Here is an 11,905-nt window from a genome sequence, read left to right as displayed (position 1 = left end):
TTTGACCTAGCCGGAATCCAGAATTCGTCCGGAGGGACGATCGGAAAGTTTTCGGCGTAAAGTACTCGCCCACGCCGATCGAGTCGTCGTAGCTTCCCATGGCGGAGCCCTCCCGGTTCCGGCCTCCAGACGCCTCAGGCCCCACGGTGGGCGCCAACTGTCGTTGCCTAATCGACGATGCCTCGGAGGAGGGATCCTCACGAGGGGGAAAAGAAGTAGGGGCCATAGGGCGGAGTGCACACGGGATGGTGGTACGCGAGTTACCCAGCCTTCGAACACCCGCACGATGACAGGGCCTACCGCTGCTTGTCCGGAATTATCCGGGCGCTTGCGCGTTGTTACAATGGTTGTGGTTGTCTCGTTTCTAGCTCGAGATCTCCCTCGGGGCTCCTGGGATCCGGCTTATAAAGGCGCACGGATCTAGGGTTTACATGGAGAAGTCCTACCCGGAATACAAGTTGCCTAACTACGGTACAATGTCTTGCCGTGTACGTCAAGGATCCACCTATTCCTAACTTGTCGTCATGGATCCGGCTTCCTTCATGGGCCTTCACGGATGTGACTCCTGGCATAGACCTCTTCGGATCCGGGTACCTCTGTAGGTCGGTTCGGATCCGGGTACCTCTCGTAGGTCGGTTCGGATCCGGGTACCTCCAGAGGGCGGTTCGGATCCGGCTACCTTCCTAGGGCGGTTCGGATCCGGGTACCTCTGTAGGGCGGTTCGGATCCGGCTACCTTCCTAGGGCTGGACATCTTCCATCTTGATCAACAGCAACTGGGCCGCCCGGTGGGCCATATGCCATCACCACCATCTTTGGGCCACCCGGGCTTGCCGGAATCGGACCATGTCGATGGTATACCTATGAAGTATATCCACAACAGCTGCCTTGGCGAGCACCTTGTTGAGCATCACCCGTGTACTGGCCGTGGCCAGTAGCAGAGAGACAATCTCTCGAAACCTCGGCCCAAACCCTAACTTCTGGAGAACTTCCACGAGGAAACCCCAGGATACTGAGTCGAAAGCCCGAGCAATGTCCAGCTTCAGCATCACCCTCGGCTCCTTCCCTCTATGTAGGAAACGAGCTGTCTGCTGTACTAACATGAAGTTGTCGTGGATGCACCTTTTGCGAATGAAGGCGCATTGGTTGCGATCCACCAGCGACTCCATCCGAGGTGCCAGCCTAGTAGCCAAAGTTTTTGCCACCAACTTGGCAAAGATATGAATTAGACTTATCGGCCTGTAGTCGCCTAGCGCCATGGCGTCCGGGCGCTTGGGCAGCAGGACCGACAGGGCCTGGTTAAGGCCTTGGAGTCCGCGCCCACACATCGTATAAAGCTTGTCGAAGGCCGCCATGAAGTCAGCCTTGACCACCCCCCAACATTTCTGAAGGAACTCAGCCGTGAACCGCCTTGCCTGGCGGCAAGTGTCTGATCACTTCCCACACCTCCTCCTGGTGAACGCTACCTCGAGCTCGGATAGGTTCTCTGGTGTGGTGCCCAGGTCTTGATGACCCACAAGTATAGGGCATCTCAACAGTCTTCGAGGGAAGTAAAACCCAATTTATTGATTCGACACAAGGGGAGCCAAAGAATATTTCTAAGTCTTAACAGCGGAGTTGTCAATTCAGCAGCACCTGGAAACGACTTGCTCGCAATAGTTTATCAGTAGCAACAGTTTTATAGCAGTAGCAGTAATGAAATATAAGCAGCAGTGTAATAAAGACAACAATAGTGATTATAGTAAACAGCAGAATTAAAATACTGTAGGCATAGGGATGGATGAACGGGCGCTGCATGGATAAGATAACTCATGTAATAATCAAGACTAGGCATTTGCAAATAATAATAAAACAATATCCAAGTACTAGACAACCATAGGCATGTGTTCCGTATATAGTCGTTCGTGCTCGCAATGAGAAACTTGCACAACATCTTTTGTCCTACCAGCCGGTGGCAGCCGGGCCTCTAGGGAAATTACTGGTAATTAAGGTACTCCTTTTAATAGAGTACCGGAGCAAAGCATTAACACTCCGTGAACACATTTGATCCTCATATCACATCCTTTCTCTCTGGTTATCCCAATTTCTGTCACTTTGGGGCCTCGGGTTCCGGACAGCAATATGTGTATACAACTTGCAGGTAAGATCATAAAACAATGAATATCATCATGAATCAATAACATGTTCAGATCTGAAATCATGGCACTCGGGCCCTAAGTGACAAGCATTAAGCATAACAAGTTGCAACAATATCATAAAAGTACCAACAACGGATAGTAGGCACCATGCCCTAACAATCTTATGGTTATTACATGAACAATCTCATCCAATCCCTACCATCTCCTTCAGCCTACAGCGGGGATTTACTCACACATGGATGGGGGAATCATGGATGGTCGATGGAGAGGCGTCGGTGGCGATGATGGTGATGATCTCCTCCAATTCCCCGTCCCGGTAGGGTGCCAGAACGGAGTTTCTGATCCCGAGATTTGGTTTTCGGTGGCGGCGGAGTTCTGGATGTCTTCTGGAAAATCCTCGGGTGCCTTTCAACATTCACATACTATGGAGGAGTGTCCATTTGCAAATTAAGTTGCTTACTGGAGAATTATTAATGAAAGTTGTAATTAATTAGGGCTGGGCACTTCGTTGCCAGCTCTTTTTGCAAAAATAATTGGATAAGCGGATGTATATGCCACTAGTCCATTGGTGAAAGTCAGACTGACAAGACTGAAAGATAAAACACCACATACTTTCTCATTAGCTATAAAACATGGACACAAATTGAGAAGTACTTTGAAGGTTTTTAAAGGTAGCACATGGAAATTTACTTGGAATGGTTTGAAATGTCATGCATAGGTATTTATGGTGGACACTTTGGAATAACTTGGTTTTCGTGGATTTGGAAGCACGAGCAGCATTCCCGCTCAGCACAAGTGAGGGCTAGCAATAGACTAGGAAGCGACAATCAAGAGAGCAATAACCGTCATAATCATGCTTGCGACAAAATAAAATTAACGGAGGCATAAAAGTGATACAAGAACTCTGAAGCAAAGTAAATCGTCGAGACTTAATTGACTTTTTATTTTTCAGTCATATGCATGCGTGAGCATGTGCCAAGTCAATCCAAATGAATTATTCAGAGGAGGATACCACAATGTCATACCTATTTATGAATAAAACAATGCAAGCAAATATTTATGACATGCTACTCATTATTAATAAATTGGAGCTAAACATGAGAGATCAGTGGGGCACCCTGGGGCTGGACCCCATGGGCCGGCGCGGCCAGCAAGGGGGGCGCGCCACCCTGTGGTGTGGGCCCCTCCTTGCCCCACTCATTCATCTCTTCCTTCCATCTCACTCTCTCTCCCGAAAAAACTCGTACTCACTTTCTCTCACTCGCGTTTCTGCTCAACAGCTCAAGATTTCTCGATCTCTTTGCTCAGCCCAGATTTCTGTCTGAAATTTGGCACATTTGCTCTCCGGTATGTGACTCCTTTGATTATCCAAATAGAATTTTGTTTGGTTGAGTATATCTTGAATATTTTGCTGTTGTAGGTAACATGTTTAGTGAGCTTGCATGCTTGTTCTAAGTTGTAAAAATTAGTTTTGATGCATGTTTAGTACTCTAGCAAGTTCCTACAGTAGTTTCCTTCAATTATATACCTTGAAATCAAATTTTATAATGATTGTTGAAAAATTTCAGAAAATGGAGTGGAATAGGCACCAACTGAACCAACAAGAATTGGAGGTGCAAAGAGTTATGAGAGTTCACCGCGAAGAGGGAGTATATCCCTCCTATTACCCATGCGCTGATTTTATGCGGAGTGCAGGAATCTTGCAAGATGTTCAAAAAATGATTTCCAATGCAGGGTTGGAAAGTTTTGTTGTTGGTGAACCTTACCAATATGCGAAACTAACCATGTCAGTGATGCAGGATTTTGAATTCAATTGGTCCCAAACTAACCCCATGGTTCGATACAAAATTTATAATAAAACTGTCAACTTGCCCTTTGAAGATTTTTGTGCAGCAATTAGAGTGCCATAATGGGGATCATGCGAGAAGGTTAGGGGACTACCGCAGGAGCTCTTGAGACTATACACGATGATTTGTCAAGGGAGAAGTTTCTCAGATGATAGTGGTAAAATCAGTAGTATTCAACTCCCAGCTATTCGCTACTTTGCTTATTTCATCACAAAGTGCGTTCTTGCTAGAAAGAATGCAAATAAGTTGTCTATCCAAGATATGGCTTTCTTAGCTGCTGCATTGCAACGTGATAGGACTTATAATTTGGGTGCTTTGATAGCTTATAGACTTGCTACTAACCGTGAGAAGGGAGGAATTTGTGGAGGTCTCATCGCCTCTCATTTATTAGCTATGCATGGTGTAGAACCTCACCATCTTGATATTTAGCTCTCCATAGAGAAACTTGACGTTGTTTCCATGATTAAACATGACTTTGTTTCGGATTTGTCTAATTTGAGCAACCTGTCTTATAAGATAACATTCTATAAGAAAAATTGGAGAACAACTAAGAAAACTGAAAAGCTAGTACGATTGCCTGCACCTGCTTTGTTTAACCTTGATTCCAGGAAAAGTTGGTCGGTCACAGAAAATGAGCTAAATGCATACATAGAAGGAGAAGGTCATCATGTAGGGGACGACACAGAGGAGGCCGAGGAACACCTCAACTCGTCATCCGATGCAGCGAGCTCCTCATATCAACATTATGGTCATGTGGAGCCTCCACGCTATTCTTCTGCACAGGGACCTTATTATGATCACGCCATGTACGATCCGCCGGCGTGGAACCCTGACCCTCGTTGGAGTTGACTTCCACTTAGGCCAAAAGCCTAAGCTTGGGGGGAGGTATACCGGCATCACTCATTCATTGCATATTACTATTGCTGGATACTTGTATATACTTGTTTAGCTTCTTAAAGTGGTTTCTAATGAGAGGGCGATGATATTTGGGGAAGTGCTGTCTAAAAAACAGATTCTGGGCTGTTACTAAAAAAATCCTGTGCACAGCCAGAACGTTATTTTGAGATGCCAATTTTTGTGCATCTTCCCCAGGTTGTTATCTAACTTTCATTAGTTGAACACTTTTCGAGCTGGGCAGCGGAAGATTTTCGTAAAAATCGATTACTGTACCGCTGTCAAGTTTTGGCAGATTTCGGCCATCTTGCTTTTCTGTGTTTCTTTTAGTTTTCATTCTTTTGTTTTTGCTTTGTTTCTTTTCTAAAACACAAAAAGACCAAAAATATTTCTGTTGTTTCTCTTCACCATTTGTTTATTTGGTTCTTTGCTTCTATTTTACCTTATTTGCTATCGTTGGTTTGCTATGAGAAAATCCAAAAAGATTTTGCTTTGTTTGATTGTTTCCTTTTGTTCTTGTTTCTAACCCGGAAACACCAAAAATATTTGTTGTTCTTCTTTGGTTTTGTAAAGTTCATTAGGGAGTTCAGCGGTCTCCGGTGGTTGGAGCTTGGTTTTCATTCTATATTATTATTCAAGCCACACAAGTGAAAGGCAATAATGATGATCTACGGCAACTCGACTGTGGTGAGAGGCTGGTATGAACTCTATTTGTTTTCATTTTTGTACATATACTCATCCATGTGAGCATGCTTAGTTGGTTCATGTGAGGTATATGTCATTTAATGAAAGTCTAGTAGTTCATGATCTCTCATGATTAGTTCCAATTTATTAATAATGAGTAGCATGTCATGAATATTTGCTTGCATTGTTTTATTCATAGATAGGTATGACATTGTGGTATCCTCCTCTGAATAATTCACTTGAATCGACTTGGCACATGCTCACGCATGCACATGACTGAACAAAAGTCAATTAAGCCTCGATGATTTACTTTGCTTCAGAGTTCTTGTATTATTTTTATGCCCCCGTTAATTTTATTTTGTCGCAAGCATGATTATGACGGTTATTGCTCTCTTGATTGTTGTTTCCCAGTCTATTGCTAGCCTTCACTTGTACTGAGCGGGAACGCTGCTCGTGCTTCCAAATACCTTAAAACCAAGTTGTTCCAAAGTGTCCACCATAAATACCTATGCATGGCATTTCAAACCATTCCAAGTAAATTCTCATGTGCTACCTTTAAACCTTCAAAATACTTCTCAATTTGTGTTGATGTTTTATAGCTCATGAGGAAGTATGTGGTGTTTTATCTTTCAACCTTGTCATTTACTCCTGACAGACTTTCACCAATGGACTAGTGGCACATCCGCTTATCAAATAATTTTGTAAAAAGAGCTGGCAACGGGGTTCCCAGCCCCAATTAATTAACCTTCATTAATAATTCTCTTCACGTGTTTTGCTCTGATTCATCGGTAAGCAACTTAACTCCGCAAATAGATACTCCCCCATGGTATGTGAATGTTGGAAGGCACCCGAGGATTCGGTTAGCCATGGCTTGTGTAAGCAAAGGTTGGGGGAGTGTCATCCATAATGAACTAAAATGCATGTGTAAACAAAAGAGAAGAGGATGATCTACCTTGCTGGTAGAGATAACGTCCTTCATGGGAGCCGCTCCTGAGAGTCTGGTTGGCGAGGTGGTTAGAGTACCCACTATCATTCGTTGACAACAACAAACACCTCTCAAAACAATTTTACTTCTGTCTTTGAAAAAAAATGAAAATCTCTAGCGCATGTTAATCACTGCTTCCCTCTGCGAAGGGTCAATCTTTTACTTTTATGTTGAGTCACCATCCTTTCTTTGAGCACCTTCTTGAGAGCATAATTGTCATTCTTAGTGTAATATGTTTGTCCCAGAATATGGTTAACTATGGTATAACTTTGATGCTTTTATCTTTGATAATCTTTACTTCTAGTCTTCCCATGAACTTCAGAGGTGCCTGGTCATTTATGTTTTGCTGTACAAATACGGGCAAGCGAGATATCACTTTATCATATCTTTGTATGAGCATTACAATCCTGCTGATAGATATGTTTCATGATGCTTATTATTAGTTTGTTGGTATCTTTTTCATGATTGACATAACTATTAGATGACTTTATTTGCATTTATCTTATTATGAATTGCCTAAGTATTCGTCCATATTATGAGAATATTTACATCATATGAGCAAATGTGTTCATGAAAGTTCTTTTATCGCACTCAGTTGTTAACTGAATTGTTTGAGGACAAGCAATAAGCTAAGCTTGGGGGGAGTTGATACGTCCAAAACGTATCTACTTTCCCGAACACTTTTGCTATTGTTTTGCCTCTAATTTGTGTATTTTGGATACAACTAACACGGACTAACGCTGTTTTCAGCAGAATTGCCCTGGTGTCTTATTTTTGTGCAGAAAATCAACTTTTAGGAAAATCCCCGGAAATAATTGCAATGGGCCTATTCTTCCTCTAAATGATGCTAGCATACCCTTCCAACCAGGCCATCCAAAGGGGCACATCAATCTCGTTCGTCCAATCGCGTGTCTATAGTAATTTCGACATCCCGCATTTCACTTCAACTGTTGGATGCGGTATTTCCCTTTTTCACCATCCGGTTCTCCTTATGGCTGCATGACGATTAGGCCCGAGGGCGTGCGGGGCCGTCTGTGGGAGGCAGCGAGGGCAGCTCGCTCGCGTCGCCCTGCGTGGGAAGAATCTCTGCCACGGTGAAAACCCTAGCCCAATCCCCACCTCTGCCCTATCTCAAAAAATCCCCACCTCTGCCTCGTCCCTTCTCTCCTCCTTCAATCCCTGGCTCCTCTCGCGCGCGTCCTCGATTTCGTCCTTGCCACTCCTGGCGTGGAGTCCTCCTCCCCCTCCTCTCGTATGCTTTGTTGGGGCAGTGGCGGCAGGGACCAAACGAGCGGCGACGGCTGGCTGCACGGGCGCCCTTGATTTCGTCCGGTGGCGGATCCGCAGCTCCTCTCGTGAGAGGAAGGATGTGTGGGGATGTTCTGGTTCATCTCGTCCCTCTCCTCTCAGTCTCTCTCTCTCTCCTGCGCGGCCGCGCAGACTCATGACTTGCGGCACTGGCGGCCCCCGACGACCTGCTCCTCCATTGGCTCCCCACCTCGGATCCAGCCGCCGGGGTGAGCTCCGGGCTGACGGTACCAGGAAAGTCCATTCCCTTTGGTTTTTTCGAGTAGCCATTTAGGCATGTGGCACGGTGTAATCATACTAAGGAGTTATCATGCAAAATTAGCATATATAGATAGATGTGAACTGGTATCACTTTTATTGAAAATCATCCTTAGAAAATCCTGTAGCACACACTGAAAGTCTTGCTCTTTACATTGCAACATGTAAAAAATCCTTGATATTGTTTGTTATTCATATGTTCATCTTGCTGATTTAGGTTTCTGGAGTTCAAGGGGATGGTTGGTTGCTGCAGATCGGCGCTGAAATCGAAACAACAGGACAAGGTATTTTTTATCACTCAGCTCATATGTCATCTAATGTTTATTAAGTTTCATTTGATTGTTCCAATTTTGGTTAATGGCGTACTGTATATTGAAGCATAATTTTTCTCACCTTTGCTGCACACAACATCAGTATTTTAAAAAAACAATCGTCCACCTGCAATATTTAGGATTTATTTAGCATAGACCAGTTGTACCATTGCAATCCTTTTAACAACATTTAGGTTCTAACCTGGGTTGAGGATTTTGGTTTAGGCTGATGCGGAGACGACAAAGTGTACACGCAGATGACGCTGCGGCCACTGAACCCGGTATGGCAGCATAGAGATTCATAATTCCTTTCCTTTTGCACTATGGATTTTGGGTTTGTAGTTGCTAACTACAGGTGGTATCGTGTGGTTTGTAGGATTTCACATAGAAGCCTCCTTCTCAGGAACTCATTACACAGGATATCCGTGCTTAATTCTCTTTGCTTCTTGTTGGGGTGTTGCGCCTTTACTCCCAAAGTAAGTTATGTGTGCCTGTTTTTGATATGGTTCATGGTTGATACTGTATGTTCGTGTCTTTGTGGATCTGACCATATATTTTGTTTAGTTTTTACAGTTGTCTGCTCATAGGTACCGAGCTGGGTGATGAAGCACTTTAGGCACTGTACTTGCAAGCTCACCCGTATGGCGAGTGGCTCCAGAGACAGAAGATGTACCTAGAAGACATTGTAGAATCTGTCCCAAAAACTGACAAAGGTGATTGAATCACTTCTGGCTCGTGACACCTTCGTGATAGGACCATTATTTGGTTGAAATATCTGGTAGTCTTATCAAGTATTCTTGTCAAAGAAAGTTGCTTTTTTTATACACCATTAGCATTGAAATTAGATTTCATATTTGATGAAATGGTATTATGGCTGGATGTTTCGTGCAAAATGAAATGCAACACCAATTAGTGAGTGCAAGTGTTAGTAATAAGATGTGCAAGTAGACTAGGGTAGGGAACTGTCACCCAATTTTTTTTGTCAAGGTTAACATATGGTTATCAGGTTTGTTTCAGGTGTTTTCTGCTAGGCTCTAAGTTGTTATTTTGAGGTGTGTTTCAGGTGTTTTCTGTAGGCTCTAAGTTATTGTGAGTATTCAAGTGACTATTTTGAATTTCTATTTAGACAATATTTTGAATTTCTATTTAGACAACTACTCTTTAGCTCTGCAGAAATTGTTGGAAGTTGAGGGCAAGGAAAAAATCATGAAAGAAAAATTGAGCAGCACTATGGAAACCAAGGTATGCCATCTTAGAGGGCTCTCCTCAGTCTCAATGATTTTGTTTTGTTGTCTCACCTGAATGATTTGTCATCAACAGTCTTTGAAAAAGTTGTTAGAAGATTGGTTGGTCTATATGGCTAAAGGTATACACGGTTTACTGTTGGAAAATGGTTTACGCGGTTTAGTGATGAAAAATAAAGACGGCGATGGTTGTGAGGGGTCATATGCTAATCTAATCAGGTACTGTAACTGTTGATCTGTTTGATGCTTGGAATTTGGTCCGTACTTTTGTTTCCATGTAGTACGTGGTTTCTCTTGTTCACTTCAACATGCAATAGAACATATGCTATGTGCCTAAATTATGTTAGTAGAATTAACCCTCCAAACTAAAACCATGACAGTTATTATCGAGCGGAGGGAGTATTTTGTTTGACCCATTCATGTTATGTTATGATGTACACACTTTAGTGTCACGAGTTACAAATTGCTATACTTTTTTGTGCTTCTATTTCAACTTCCAATGTTCAATAGATGCTTTATTGTTATGTCAAATAGCTGCACATGAAGACGCAATTCAAGTCTTGAAGGATTGAGTTACCAAATGGGAGCCGGAATAACCACCAATTGGTGGAAATCATGGAATGGAGAAGTTGAGCTAAAGGTACTAAACTATTGTCAATCTCAGAATTGGTGTGATGCAGTAAGGATATAAGACCTGCGTACACTCCATGTTTCACTTAATGACATGTTTGTTGTTCATAGTGGTACTATCCATGTGTGTACACTCCATGTTTCACTTAATGACATGTTTGTTGTTCATAGTGGTACTATCCAATGGTCGTTCCTACTGTTCCAAAATAACTGTCAGCAAATTATTCTTAGATTCATATGTATCTAGGCACATTTTACTGTGTACTAAATTCATGCGGATTTAGATAAATATGCGGCACTTATTTTCGAATGGAGGGAGTACATGCTTGTACACCTTGTTGGGACACGGGCTGGCAGAAATTTAAACAAATAGCTTCCTACCGCATAAACCATGGAACCGGTTATGGAGCACATAATTAGTATTAGACACCTGTGCATCCGAAGTGAAGTCCAAGTACCCTAGAATATATATAGAAAAGGTAATGGCAAAGGCATGGGAACTGTGTGGATGTCTAAAACGGCTAGCAACAATGAGCATATGTAGTATTTTGGTAAAACACATTGATCATTACATGGAATTCTATTAAGATACTATATGAAAGTCGAATTTATTTCACTCTCATTTGAAAGTGCAAATACAAGGAGGTATTTTGTGTTTTGGATTGTCCGAAGAAAAAAGATTTTAAATCTGCCTTCTCCTTTTCTCCCTTAGAAAAAAAAACAATCAAAATCCAAACTATGTGAAGTGCCAGGAGACGTGGCTAGATTCAAGCTCTATATTCTAGCCGAAGTCTGGCGGCACAATTTGTATATCCTGACTCTTGTAACCTTTTGATAATTCCACCATGCAGTCCACAACATTTCTAGCTGCAATTTTTCCTTTTTAGTATCGTGAGGCCGATGTCCCTCTTTTGTTCTGTCAGTCACTGAGTCACATTATTTGCATCATTACAGGGTTGAGTTGATTTTGAATGGCTGGCATAGGAAACGTTATCCGTAGTCCTGCACTTTTGGCCCTCTCATGTCGACATGCAGTCACTATGAGTACCTTCCGAGGTTTTTTTTTTTTTTGCGGGGGAAACAGATTGTATTACTCAAACAGTAGCATTACAATCAGCAAGGATGATCTATATGATCTCATCCGGCCCAGACCCAAGCCAAACAGCTGTGGTATCATAAACTCTACCAAATTTAGCTAAAGCATCGGTAGCCTTATTCTGAGAGCGAGGGACTTTGATAAAACTCACCTGGTGACCCAGGCAAAGCGACCTAACCTCAGACACAAGATGGCCTAAGCTAGATCTATCCCTACTATTACAACTGATCATCTTCACCAGCATAGCGCTATCAGTTTCAACTATGATCGGGGCCTGGGAATGCTGCCGAGCTAGAGCAATGCCTTGCATACATGCCCCGAGCTCCGCCTCCAATGCCGAGCCGCAATGGTGTAGGGCCCGACAGGCCGAGAAGACAATCCGTCCCTCTGCATCTCTGAGGATCATGCCAGCACCTGCACCTCCTGACTGCTCCATAAAGGATCCATCAACATTGAGCTTCACCGTCCCAGTATGAGGTTTCTCCCACGCAATGTCCAGCTTCGGTTGACT

The 11,905-nt window shown here is 43.1% G+C and overlaps 1 long non-coding RNA gene across 5 annotated transcripts; it reads left to right on the top strand.

The window, feature by feature from the left end:
* Positions 1 to 8,010: 8,010 nt before the first annotated feature.
* Positions 8,011 to 11,357, top strand: LOC124688416. 5 transcript variants are annotated; one of them, XR_006998514.1, is made up of 9 exons: positions 8,011 to 8,397; positions 8,650 to 8,705; positions 8,801 to 8,900; positions 8,989 to 9,137; positions 9,431 to 9,487; positions 9,598 to 9,666; positions 9,745 to 9,887; positions 10,203 to 10,308; positions 11,253 to 11,357. It is a non-coding gene; the product is annotated as an uncharacterized LOC124688416 (long non-coding RNA). The 5 variants fall into 5 exon arrangements; XR_006998516.1 differs by having other exon boundaries at positions 9,590 to 9,666; XR_006998519.1 differs by having other exon boundaries at positions 9,431 to 9,513.
* The last annotated feature ends 548 nt before the right edge of the window (positions 11,358 to 11,905 follow it).

Source organism: Lolium rigidum, chromosome 2 (genome assembly GCF_022539505.1).
Source record: "Lolium rigidum isolate FL_2022 chromosome 2, APGP_CSIRO_Lrig_0.1, whole genome shotgun sequence".
Lineage (NCBI taxonomy): Eukaryota > Viridiplantae > Streptophyta > Magnoliopsida > Poales > Poaceae > Lolium > Lolium rigidum.
This window is presented reverse-complemented; position numbering and strand designations above follow the sequence as displayed.